The sequence below is a fragment of the Patiria miniata genome, unplaced genomic scaffold (genome assembly GCF_015706575.1).
Source record: "Patiria miniata isolate m_02_andy unplaced genomic scaffold, ASM1570657v1 HiC_scaffold_13, whole genome shotgun sequence".
Taxonomy (NCBI): domain Eukaryota; kingdom Metazoa; phylum Echinodermata; class Asteroidea; order Valvatida; family Asterinidae; genus Patiria; species Patiria miniata.
This window is the reverse complement of record NW_024037051.1, coordinates 7,933,743-7,947,080: the sequence shown is the minus strand read 5'-3', so window position 1 is coordinate 7,947,080 and position 13,338 is coordinate 7,933,743.

The following is a 13,338-nucleotide window of genomic DNA, read 5'->3' as shown; positions in this document are numbered from 1 at the left end:
CCTAGGTTTGGGGCTCACTCCAAAAGTTTCAAGTCTGAAGCATTGCCGATTTGTCAGCTTGTTGGCCTATTCATCCGCTATCCAACAAGCTATAGTTTGTCAAAATCCATCCATGTTCAGGTACCTTTAGACCGCGACACATGAGAGCCATGTCGGCCGGCGCTGACAGCCCGTGCTATGGGACTTACTGCACAAAAACGAAACTGGGGGCATCATGTACCTAGGGATTGGGGCTCACTCCAAAAGTTTCAAGTCTGAAGCCTTGCCGATTTGTCAGCTTGTTGGCCTATTCATCCGCTATCCAACAAGGTATAGTTTGTCAAAATCCATCCATGTTCAGGTACCTTTAGACCGCGACACATGAGAGCCATGTCGGCCGGCGCTGACAGCCCTTGCTGTGGGACTTACTGCACAAAAACGAAACTGGGGGCATCATGTACCTAGGTTTGGGGCTCACTCCAAAAGTTTCAAGTCTCAAGCCTTGCCGATTTGTCAGCTTGTTGGCCTATTCATCCGCTATCCAACAAGCTATAGTTTGTCAAAATCCATCCATGTTAAGGTACCTTTAGACCGCGACACATGAGAGCCATGTCGGCCGGCGCTGACAGCCCTTGCTATGGGACTTACTGCACAAAAACGAAACTGGGGGCATCATGTACTTAGGTTTTGGGGCTCACTCCAAAAGTTTCAAGTCTGATGCCTTGCCGATTTGTCAGCTTGTTGGCCTATTCATCCGCTATCCAACAAGCTATAGTTTGTCAAAATCCATCCATGTTAAGGTACCTTTAGACCGCGACACATGAGAGCCATGTCGGCCGGCGCTGACAGCCCTTGCTATGGGACTTCCTGCACAAAAACGAAACTGGGGGCATCATGTACCTAGGTTTGGGGCTCACTCCAAAAGTTTCAAGTCTGAAGCATTGCCGATTTGTCAGCTTGTTGGCCTATTCATCTGCTATCCAACAAGCTATAGTTTGTCAAAATCCATCCATGTTAAGGTACCTTTAGACCGCGACACATGAGAGCCATGTCGGCCGGCACTGACAGCCCGTGCTGTGGGATTTACTGCACAAAAACGAAACTGGGGGCATCATGTACCTAGGTTTGGGGCTCACTCCAAAAGTTTCAAGTCTGAAGCATTGCCGATTTGTCAGCTTGTTGGCCTATTCATCCGCTATCCAACAAGGTAAAGTTTGTCAAAATCCATCCATGTTCAGGTACCTTTAGACCGCGACACATGAGAGCCATGTCGGCCGGCGCTGACAGCCCTTGCTATGGGACTTACTGCACAAAAACGAAACTGGGGGCATCATGTACCTAGGTTTGGGGCTCACTCCAAAAGTTTCAAGTCTGAAGCCTTGCCGATTTGTCAGCTTGTTGGCCTATTTATCCGCTATCTAACAAGCTATAGTTTGTCAAAATCCATCCATGTTAAGGTACCTTTAGACCGCGACACATGAGAGCCATGTCGGCCGGCGCTGACAGCCCGTGCTATGGGACTTACTGCACAAAAACGAAACTGGGGGCATCATGTACCTAGGTTTGGGGCTCACTCCAAAAGTTTCAAGTCTGAAGCCTTGCCGATTTGTCAGCTTGTTGGCCTATTCATCCGCTATCCAACAAGCTATAGTTTGTCAAAATCCATCCATGTTAAGGTACCTTTAGACCGCGACACATGAGAGCCATGTCGGCCGGCGCTGACATCCCTTGCTATGGGACTTACTGCACAAAAACGAAACTGGGGCATCATGTACCTAGGTTTGGGGCTCACTCCAAAAGTTTCAAGTCTGAAGCCTTGCCGATTTGTCAGCTTGTTGGCCTATTCATCCGCTATCCAACAAGCTATAGTTTGTCAAAATCCATCCATGTTAAGGTACCTTTAGACCGCGACACATGAGAGCCATGTCGGCCGGCGCTGACAGCCCTTGCTATGGGACTTACTGCACAAAAACGAAACTGGGGGCATCATGTACCTAGGTTTGGAGCTCACTCCAAAAGTTTCAAGTCTGAAGCCTTGCCGATTTGTCAGCTTGTTGGCCTATTCATCCGCTATCCAACAAGGTATAGTTTGTCAAAATCCATCCATGTTAAGGTACCTTTAGACCGCGACACATGAGAGCCATGTCGGCCGGCGCTGACAGCCCTTGCTATGGGACTTACTGCACAAAAACGAAACTGGGGGCATCATGTACCTAGGTTTGAGGCTCACTCCAAAAGTTTCAAGTCTGAAGCCTTGCCGATTTGTCAGCTTGTTGGCCTATTCATCCGCTATCCAACAAGGTATAGTTTGTCAAAATCCATCCATGTTCAAGTACCTTTAGACCGCGACACATGAGAGCCATGTCGGCCGGCGCTGACAGCCCTTGCTATGGGACTTACTGCACAAAAACGAAACTGGGGGCATCATGTACCTAGGTTTGGGGCTCACTCCAAAAGTTTCAAGTCTGAAGCCTTGCCGATTTGTCAGCTTGTTGGCCTATTCATCCGCTATCCAACAAGCTATAGTTTGTCAAAATCCATCCATGTTAAGGTACCTTTAGACCGCGACACATGAGAGCCATGTCGGCCGGCGCTGACAGCCCTTGCTATGGGACTTACTGCACAAAAACGAAACTGGGGGCATCATGTACCTAGGTTTGGGGCTCACTCCAAAAGTTTCAAGTCTGAAGCCTTGCCGATTTGTCAGCTTGTTGGCCTATTCATCCGCTATCCAACAAGGTATAGTTTGTCAAAATCCATCCATGTTCAGTACCTTTAGACCGCGACACATGAGAGCCATGTCGGCCGGCGCTGACAGCCCTTGCTATGGGACTTACTGCACAAAAACGAAACTGGGGGCATCATGTACCTAGGTTTTGGGCTCACTCCAAAAGTTTCAAGTCTGAAGCCTTGCCGATTTGTCAGCTTGTTGGCCTATTCATCCGCTATCCAACAAGGTATAGTTTGTCAAAATCCATCCATGTTCAGTACCTTTAGACCGCGACACATGAGAGCCATGTCGGCCGGCGCTGACAGCCCTTGCTATGGGACTTACTGCACAAAAACGAAACTGGGGGCATCATGTACCTAGGTTTGGGGCTCACTCCAAAAGTTTCAAGTCTGAAGCCTTGCCGATTTGTCAGCTTGTTGGCCTATTCATCCGCTATCCAACAAGCTATAGTTTGTCAAAATCCATCCATGTTAAGGTACCTTTAGACCGCGACACATGAGAGCCATGTCGGCCGGCGCTGACAGCCCTTGCTAAGGGACTTACTGCACAAAAACGAAACTGGGGGCATCATGTACCTAGGTTTGGGGCTCACTCCAAAAGTTTCAAGTCTGAAGCCTTGCCGATTTGTCAGCTTGTTGGCCTATTCATCCGCTATCCAACAAGCTATAGTTTGTCAAAATCCATCCATGTTAAGGTACCTTTAGACCGCGACACATGAGAGCCATGTCGGCCGGCGCTGACAGCCCTTGCTATGGGACTTACTGCACAAAAACGAAACTGGGGGCATCATGTACCTAGGTTTGGGGCTCACTCCAAAAGTTTCAAGTCTGAAGCCTTGCCGATTTGTCAGCTTGTTGGCCTATTCATCCGCTATCCAACAAGGTATAGTTTGTCAAAATCCATCCATGTTCAGGTACCTTTAGACCGCGACACATGAGAGCCATGTCGGCCGGCGCTGACAGCCCTTGCTATGGGACTTACTGCACAAAAACGAAACTGGGGGCATCATGTACCTAGGTTTGGGGCTCACTCCAAAAGTTTCAAGTCTGAAGCCTTGCCGATTTGTCAGCTTGTTGGCCTATTCATCCGCTATCCAACAAGCTATAGTTTGTCAAATCCATCCATGTTTAGGTACCTTTAGACCGCGACACATGAGAGCCATGTCGGCCGGCGCTGACAGCCCTTGCATGGGACTTACTGCACAAAAACGAAACTGGGGGCATCATGTACCTAGGTTTTGGGCTCACTCCAAAAGTTTCAAGTCTGAAGCCTTGCCGATTTGTCAGCTTGTTGGCCTATTCATCCGCTATCCAACAAGCTATAGTTTGTCAAAATCCATCTATGTTAAGGTACCTTTAGACCGCGACACATGAGAGCCATGTCGGCCGGCGCTGACAGCCCGAGCTATGGGACTTACTGCACAAAAACGAAACTGGGGGCATCATGTACTAGGTTTGGGGCTCACTCCAAAAGTTTCAAGTCTGAAGCCTTGCCGATTTGTCAGCTTGTTGGCCTATTCATCCGCTATCCAACAAGGTATAGTTTGTCAAAATCCATCCATGTTCAGGTACCTTTAGACCGCGACACATGAGAGCCATGTCGGCCGGCGCTGACAGCCCTTGCTATGGGACTTACTGCACAAAAACGAAACTGGGGGCATCATGTACCTAGGTTTGGGGCTCACTCCAAAAGTTTCAAGTCTGAAGCCTTGCCGATTTGTCAGCTTGTTGGCCTATTCATCCGCTATCCAACAAGGTAAAGTTTGTCAAAATCCATCCATGTTCAGGTACCTTTAGACCGCGACACATGAGAGCCATGTCGGCCGGCGCTGACAGCCCTTGCTATGGGACTTCTGCACAAAAACGAAACTGGGGGCATCATGTACCTAGGTTTGGGGCTCACTCCAAAAGTTTCAAGTCTGAAGCCTTGCCGATTTGTCAGCTTGTAGGCCTATTCATTCGCTATCCAACAAGTATAGTTTGTCAAAATCCATCCATGTAAGGTACCTTTAGACCGCGACACATGAGAGCCATGTCGGCCGGCGCTGACAGCCCTTGCTATGGGACTTACTGCACAAAAACGAAACTGGGGGCATCATGTACCTAGGTTTGGGGCTCACTCCAAAAGTTTCAAGTCTGAAGCATTGCCGATTTGTCAGCTTGTTGGCCTATTCATCTGCTATCCAACAAGCTATAGTTTGTCAAAATCCATCCATGTTAAGGTACCTTTAGACCGCGACACATGAGAGCCATGTCGGCCGGCGCTGACAGCCCGTGCTGTGGGATTTACTGCACAAAAACGAAACTGGGGGCATCATGTACCTAGGTTTGGGGCTCACTCCAAAAGTTTCAAGTCTGAAGCCTTGCCGATTTGTCAGCTTGTTGGCCTATTCATCCGCTATCCAACAAGCTATAGTTTGTCAAAATCCATCCATGTTCAGGTACCTTTAGACCGCGACACATGAGAGCCATGTCGGCCGGCGCTGACAGCCCGTGCTATGGGACTTACTGCACAAAAACGAAACTGGGGGCATCATGTACCTAGGGATTGGGGCTCACTCCAAAAGTTTCAAGTCTGAAGCCTTGCCGATTTGTCAGCTTGTTGGCCTATTCATCCGCTATCCAACAAGCTATAGTTTGTCAAAATCCATCCATGTTCAGGTACCTTTAGACCGCGACACATGAGAGCCATGTCGGCCGGCGCTGACAGCCCTTGCTGTGGGACTTACTGCACAAAAACGAAACTGGGGGCATCATGTACCTAGGTTTGGGGCTCACTCCAAAAGTTTCAAGTCTGAAGCCTTGCCGATTTGTCAGCTTGTTGGCCTATTCATCCGCTATCCAACAAGCTATAGTTTGTCAAAATCCATCCATGTTAAGGTACCTTTAGACCGCGACACATGAGAGCCATGTCGGCCGGCGCTGACAGCCCTTGCTATGGGACTTACTGCACAAAAACGAAACTGGGGGCATCATGTACCTAGGTTTTGGGCTCACTCCAAAAGTTTCAAGTCTGAAGCCTTGCCGATTTGTCAGCTTGTTGGCCTATTCATCCGCTATCCAACAAGCTATAGTTTGTCAAAATCCATCCATGTTAAGGTACCTTTAGACCGCGACACATGAGAGCCATGTCGGCCGGCGCTGACAGCCCTTGCTATGGGACTTCCTGCACAAAAGCGAAACTGGGGCATCATGTACCTAGGTTTGGGGCTCACTCCAAAAGTTTCAAGTCTGAAGCCTTGCCGATTTGTCAGCTTGTAGGCCTATTCATTCGCTATCCAACAAGGTATAGTTTGTCAAAATCCATCCATGTAAAGGTACCTTTAGACCGCGACACATGAGAGCCATGCGGCCGGCGCTGACAGCCCTTGCTATGGGACTTACTGCACAAAAACGAAACTGGGGGCATCATGTACCTAGGTTTGGGGCTCACTCCAAAAGTTTCAAGTCTGAAGCATTGCCGATTTGTCAGCTTGTTGGCCTATTCATCCGCTATCCAACAAGCTATAGTTTGTCAAAATCCATCCATGTTAAGGTACCTTTAGACCGCGACACATGAGAGCCATGTCGGCCGGCGCTGACAGCCCGTGCTGTGGGATTTACTGCACAAAAACGAAACTGGGGGCATCATGTACCTAGGTTTGGGGCTCACTCCAAAAGTTTCAAGTCTGAAGCATTGCCGATTTGTCAGCTTGTTGGCCTATTCATCCGCTATCCAACAAGCTATAGTTTGTCAAAATCCATCCATGTTCAGGTACCTTTAGACCGCGACACATGAGAGCCATGTCGGCCGGCGCTGACAGCCCTTGCTATGGGACTTACTGCACAAAAACGAAACTGGGGGCATCATGTACCTAGGTTTGGGGCTCACTCCAAAAGTTTCAAGTCTGAAGCCTTGCCGATTTGTCAGCTTGTTGGCCTATTCATCCGCTATCCAACAAGGTATAGTTTGTCAAAATCCATCCATGTTCAGGTACCTTTAGACCGCGACACATGAGAGCCATGTCGGCCGGCGCTGACAGCCCTTGCTGTGGGACTTACTGCACAAAAACGAAACTGGGGGCATCATGTACCTAGGTTTGGGGCTCACTCCAAAAGTTTCAAGTCTCAAGCCTTGCCGATTTGTCAGCTTGTTGGCCTATTCATCCGCTATCCAACAAGCTATAGTTTGTCAAAATCCATCCATGTTAAGGTACCTTTAGACCGCGACACATGAGAGCCATGTCGGCCGGCGCTGACAGCCCTTGCTATGGGACTTACTGCACAAAAACGAAACTGGGGGCATCATGTACTTAGGTTTGGGGCTCACTCCAAAAGTTTCAAGTCTGATGCCTTGCCGATTTGTCAGCTTGTTGGCCTATTCATCCGCTATCCAACAAGCTATAGTTTGTCAAAATCCATCCATGTTCAGGTACCTTTAGATCGCGACACATGAGAGCCATGTCGGCCGGCGCTGACAGCCCTTGCTATGGGACTTACTGCACAAAAACGAAACTGGGGGCATCATGTACCTAGGTTTGGAGCTCACTCCAAAAGTTTCAAGTCTGAAGCCTTGCCGATTTGTCAGCTTGTTGGCCTATTCATCCGCTATCCAACAAGGTAAAGTTTGTCAAAATCCATCCATGTTCAGGTACCTTTAGACCGCGACACATGAGAGCCATGTCGGCCGGCGCTGACAGCCCTTGCTATGGGACTTACTGCACAAAAACGAAACTGGGGGCATCATGTACCTAGGTTTGGGGCTCACTCCAAAAGTTTCAAGTCTGAAGCCTTGCCGATTTGTCAGCTTGTTGGCCTATTCATCCGCTATCCAACAAGGTATAGTTTGTCAAAATCCATCCATGTTAAGGTACCTTTAGACCGCGACACATGAGAGCCATGTCGGCCGGCGCTGACAGCCCGTGCTATGGGACTTACTGCACAAAAACGAAACTGGGGGCATCATGTACCTAGGTTTGGGGCTCACTCCAAAAGTTTCAAGTCTGAAGCCTTGCCGATTTGTCAGCTTGTTGGCCTATTCATCCGCTATCCAACAAGGTATCGTTTGTCAAAATCCATCCATGTTAAGGTACCTTTAGACCGCGACACATGAGAGCCATGTCGGCCGGCGCTGACAGCCCTTGCTATGGGACTTACTGCACAAAAACGAAACTGGGGGCATCATGTACCTAGGTTTGGGGCTCACTCCAAAAGTTTCAAGTCTGAAGCCTTGCCGATTTGTCAGCTTGTTGGCCTATTCATCCGCTATCCAACAAGCTATAGTTTGTCAAAATCCATCCATGTTAAGGTACCTTTAGACCGCGACACATGAGAGCCATGTCGGCCGGCGCTGACAGCCCTTGCTATGGGACTTACTGCACAAAAACGAAACTGGGGGCATCATGTACCTAGGTTTGGGGCTCACTCCAAAAGTTTCAAGTCTGAAGCCTTGCCGATTTGTCAGCTTGTTGGCCTATTCATCCGCTATCCAACAAGCTATAGTTTGTCAAAATCCATCCATGTTAAGGTACCTTTAGACCGCGACACATGAGAGCCATGTCGGCCGGCGCTGACAGCCCGTGCTATGGGACTTACTGCACAAAAACGAAACTGGGGGCATCATGTACCTAGGTTTGGGGCTCACTCCAAAAGTTTCAAGTCTGAAGCCTTGCCGATTTGTCAGCTTGTTGGCCTATTCATCCGCTATCCAACAAGGTATCGTTTGTCAAAATCCATCCATGTTAAGGTACCTTTAGACCGCGACACATGAGAGCCATGTCGGCCGGCGCTGACAGCCCGTGCTATGGGACTTACTGCACAAAAACGAAACTGGGGGCATCATGTACCTAGGTTTGGGGCTCACTCCAAAAGTTTCAAGTATGAAGCCTTGCCGATTTGTCAGCTTGTTGGCCTATTCATCCGCTATCCAACAAGCTATAGTTTGTCAAAATCCATCCATGTTAAGGTACCTTTAGACCGCGACACATGAGAGCCATGTCGGCCGGCGCTGACAGCCCTTGCTATGGGACTTACTGCACAAAAACGAAACTGGGGGCATCATGTACCTAGGTTTGGGGCTCACTCCAAAAGTTTCAAGTCTGAAGCCTTGCCGATTTGTCAGCTTGTTGGCCTATTCATCCGCTATCCAACAAGGTATCGTTTGTCAAAATCCATCCATGTTAAGGTACCTTTAGACCGCGACACATGAGAGCCATGTCGGCCGGCGCTGACAGCCCTTGCTATGGGACTTACTGCACAAAAACGAAACTGGGGGCATCATGTACCTAGGTTTGGGGCTCACTCCAAAAGTTTCAAGTCTGAAGCCTTGCCGATTTGTCAGCTTGTTGGCATATTCATCCGCTATCCAACAAGCTATAGTTTGTCAAAATCCATCCATGTTAAGGTACCTTTAGACCGCGACACATGAGAGCCATGTCGGCCGGCGCTGACAGCCCGTGCTATGGGACTTACTGCACAAAAACGAAACTGGGGGCATCATGTACCTAGGTTTGGGGCTCACTCCAAAAGTTTCAAGTCTGAAGCCTTGCCGATTTGTCAGCTTGTTGGCCTATTCATCCGCTATCCAACAAGCTATAGTTTGTCAAAATCCATCCATGTTAAGGTACCTTTAGACCGCGACACATGAGAGCCATGTCGGCCGGCGCTGACAGCCCTTGCTATGGGACTTACTGCACAAAAACGAAACTGGGGGCATCATGTACCTAGGTTTGGGGCTCACTCCAAAAGTTTCAAGTCTGAAGCCTTGCCGATTTGTCAGCTTGTTGGCCTATTCATCCGCTATCCAACAAGGTATCGTTTGTCAAACTCCATCCATGTTAAGGTACCTTTAGACCGCGACACATGAGAGCCATGTCGGCCTGCGCTGACAGCCCGTGCTATGGGACTTACTGCACAAAAACGAAACTGGGGGCATCATGTACCTAGGTTTGGGGCTCACTCCAAAAGTTTCAAGTCTGAAGCCTTGCCGATTTGTCAGCTTGTTGGCCTATTCATCCGCTATCCACCAAGCTATAGTTTGTCAAAATCCATCCATGTTAAGGTACCTTTAGACCGCGACACATGAGAGCCATGTCGGCCGGCGCTGACAGCCCGTGCTATGGGACTTACTGCACAAAAACGAAACTGGGGGCATCATGTACCTAGGTTTGGGGCTCACTCCAAAAGTTTCAAGTCTGAAGCCTTGCCGATTTGTCAGCTTGTTGGCCTATTCATCCGCTATCCAACAAGCTATAGTTTGTCAAAATCCATCCATGTTAAGGTACCTTTAGACCGCGACACATGAGAGCCATGTCGGCCGGCGCTGACAGCCCTTGCTATGGGACTTACTGCACAAAAATGAAACTGGGGGCATCATGTACCTAGGTTTGGGGCTCACTCCAAAAGTTTCAAGTCTGAAGCCTTGCCGATTTGTCAGCTTGTTGGCCTATTCATCCGCTATCCAACAAGGTATCGTTTGTCAAACTCCATCCATGTTAAGGTACCTTTAGACCGCGACACATGAGAGCCATGTCGGCCGGCGCTGACAGCCCTTGCTATGGGACTTACTGCACAAAAACGAAACTGGGGGCATCATGTACCTAGGTTTGGGGCTCACTCCAAAAGTTTCAAGTCTGAAGCCTTGCCGATTTGTCAGCTTGTTGGCCTATTCATCCGCTATCCAACAAGCTATAGTTTGTCAAACTCCATCCATGTTAAGGTACCTTTAGACCGCGACACATGAGAGCCATGTCGGCCGGCGCTGACAGCCCTTGCTATGGGACTTACTGCACAAAAACGAAACTGGGGGCATCATGTACCTAGGTTTGGGGCTCACTCCAAAAGTTTCAAGTTTGAAGCCTTGCCGATTTGTCAGCTTGTTGGCCTATTCATCCGCTATCCAACAAGGTATCGTTTGTCAAAATCCATCCATGTTAAGGTACCTTTAGACCGCGACACATGAGAGCCATGTCGGCCGGCGCTGACAGCCCGTGCTATGGGACTTACTGCACAAAAACGAAACTGGGGGCATCATGTACCTAGGTTTGGGGCTCACTCCAAAAGTTTCAAGTCTGAAGCCTTGCCGATTTGTCAGCTTGTTGGCCTATTCATCCGCTATCCAACAAGCTATAGTTTGTCAAAATCCATCCATGTTAAGGTACCTTTAGACCGCGACACATGAGAGCCATGTCGGCCGGCGCTGACAGCCCTTGCTATGGGACTTACTGCACAAAAACGAAACTGGGGGCATCATGTACCTAGGTTTGGGGCTCACTCCAAAAGTTTCAAGTCTGAAGCCTTGCCGATTTGTCAGCTTGTTGGCCTATTCATCCGCTATCCAACAAGCTATAGTTTGTCAAAATCCATCCATGTTAAGGTACCTTTAGACCGCGACACATGAGAGCCATGTCGGCCGGCGCTGACAGCCCGTGCTATGGGACTTACTGCACAAAAACGAAACTGGGGGCATCATGTACCTAGGTTTGGGGCTCACTCCAAAAGTTTCAAGTTTGAAGCCTTGCCGATTTGTCAGCTTGTTGGCCTATTCATCCGCTATCCAACAAGGTATCGTTTGTCAAAATCCATCCATGTTAAGGTACCTTTAGACCGCGACACATGAGAGCCATGTCGGCCGGCGCTGACAGCCCGTGCTATGGGACTTACTGCACAAAAACGAAACTGGGGGCATCATGTACCTAGGTTTGGGGCTCACTCCAAAAGTTTCAAGTCTGAAGCCTTGCCGATTTGTCAGCTTGTTGGCCTATTCATCCGCTATCCAACAAGGTATCGTTTGTCAAACTCCATCCATGTTAAGGTACCTTTAGACCGCGACACATGAGAGCCATGTCGGCCTGCGCTGACAGCCCGTGCTATGGGACTTACTGCACAAAAACGAAACTGGGGGCATCATGTACCTAGGTTTGGGGCTCACTCCAAAAGTTTCAAGTCTGAAGCCTTGCCGATTTGTCAGCTTGTTGGCCTATTCATCCGCTATCCACCAAGCTATAGTTTGTCAAAATCCATCCATGTTAAGGTACCTTTAGACCGCGACACATGAGAGCCATGTCGGCCGGCGCTGACAGCCCGTGCGATGGGACTTACTGCACAAAAACGAAACTGGGGGCATCATGTACCTAGGTTTGGGGCTCACTCCAAAAGTTTCAAGTCTGAAGCCTTGCCGATTTGTCAGCTTGTTGGCCTATTCATCCGCTATCCAACAAGCTATAGTTTGTCAAAATCCATCCATGTTAAGGTACCTTTAGACCGCGACACATGAGAGCCATGTCGGCCGGCGCTGACAGCCCTTGCTATGGGACTTACTGCACAAAAATGAAACTGGGGGCATCATGTACCTAGGTTTGGGGCTCACTCCAAAAGTTTCAAGTCTGAAGCCTTGCCGATTTGTCAGCTTGTTGGCCTATTCATCCGCTATCCAACAAGGTATCGTTTGTCAAACTCCATCCATGTTAAGGTACCTTTAGACCGCGACACATGAGAGCCATGTCGGCCGGCGCTGACAGCCCTTGCTATGGGACTTACTGCACAAAAACGAAACTGGGGGCTTCATGTACCTAGGTTTGGGGCTCACTCCAAAAGTTTCAAGTCTGAAGCCTTGCCGATTTGTCAGCTTGTTGGCCTATTCATCCGCTATCCAACAAGCTATAGTTTGTCAAACTCCATCCATGTTAAGGTACCTTTAGACCGCGACACATGAGAGCCATGTCGGCCGGCGCTGACAGCCCTTGCTATGGGACTTACTGCACAAAAACGAAACTGGGGGCATCATGTACCTAGGTTTGGGGCTCACTCCAAAAGTTTCAAGTTTGAAGCCTTGCCGATTTGTCAGCTTGTTGGCCTATTCATCCGCTATCCAACAAGGTATCGTTTGTCAAAATCCATCCATGTTAAGGTACCTTTAGACCGCGACACATGAGAGCCATGTCGGCCGGCGCTGACAGCCCGTGCTATGGGACTTACTGCACAAAAACGAAACTGGGGGCATCATGTACCTAGGTTTGGGGCTCACTCCAAAAGTTTCAAGTCTGAAGCCTTGCCGATTTGTCAGCTTGTTGGCCTATTCATCCGCTATCCAACAAGCTATAGTTTGTCAAAATCCATCCATGTTAAGGTACCTTTAGACCGCGACACATGAGAGCCATGTCGGCCGGCGCTGACAGCCCTTGCTATGGGACTTACTGCACAAAAACGAAACTGGGGGCATCATGTACCTAGGTTTGGGGCTCACTCCAAAAGTTTCAAGTCTGAAGCCTTGCCGATTTGTCAGCTTGTTGGCCTATTCATCCGCTATCCAACAAGCTATAGTTTGTCAAAATCCATCCATGTTAAGGTACCTTTAGACCGCGACACATGAGAGCCATGTCGGCCGGCGCTGACAGCCCGTGCTATGGGACTTACTGCACAAAAACGAAACTGGGGGCATCATGTACCTAGGTTTGGGGCTCACTCCAAAAGTTTCAAGTTTGAAGCCTTGCCGATTTGTCAGCTTGTTGGCCTATTCATCCGCTATCCAACAAGGTATCGTTTGTCAAAATCCATCCATGTTAAGGTACCTTTAGACCGCGACACATGAGAGCCATGTCGGCCGGCGCTGACAGCCCGTGCTATGGGACTTACTGCACAAAAACGAAACTG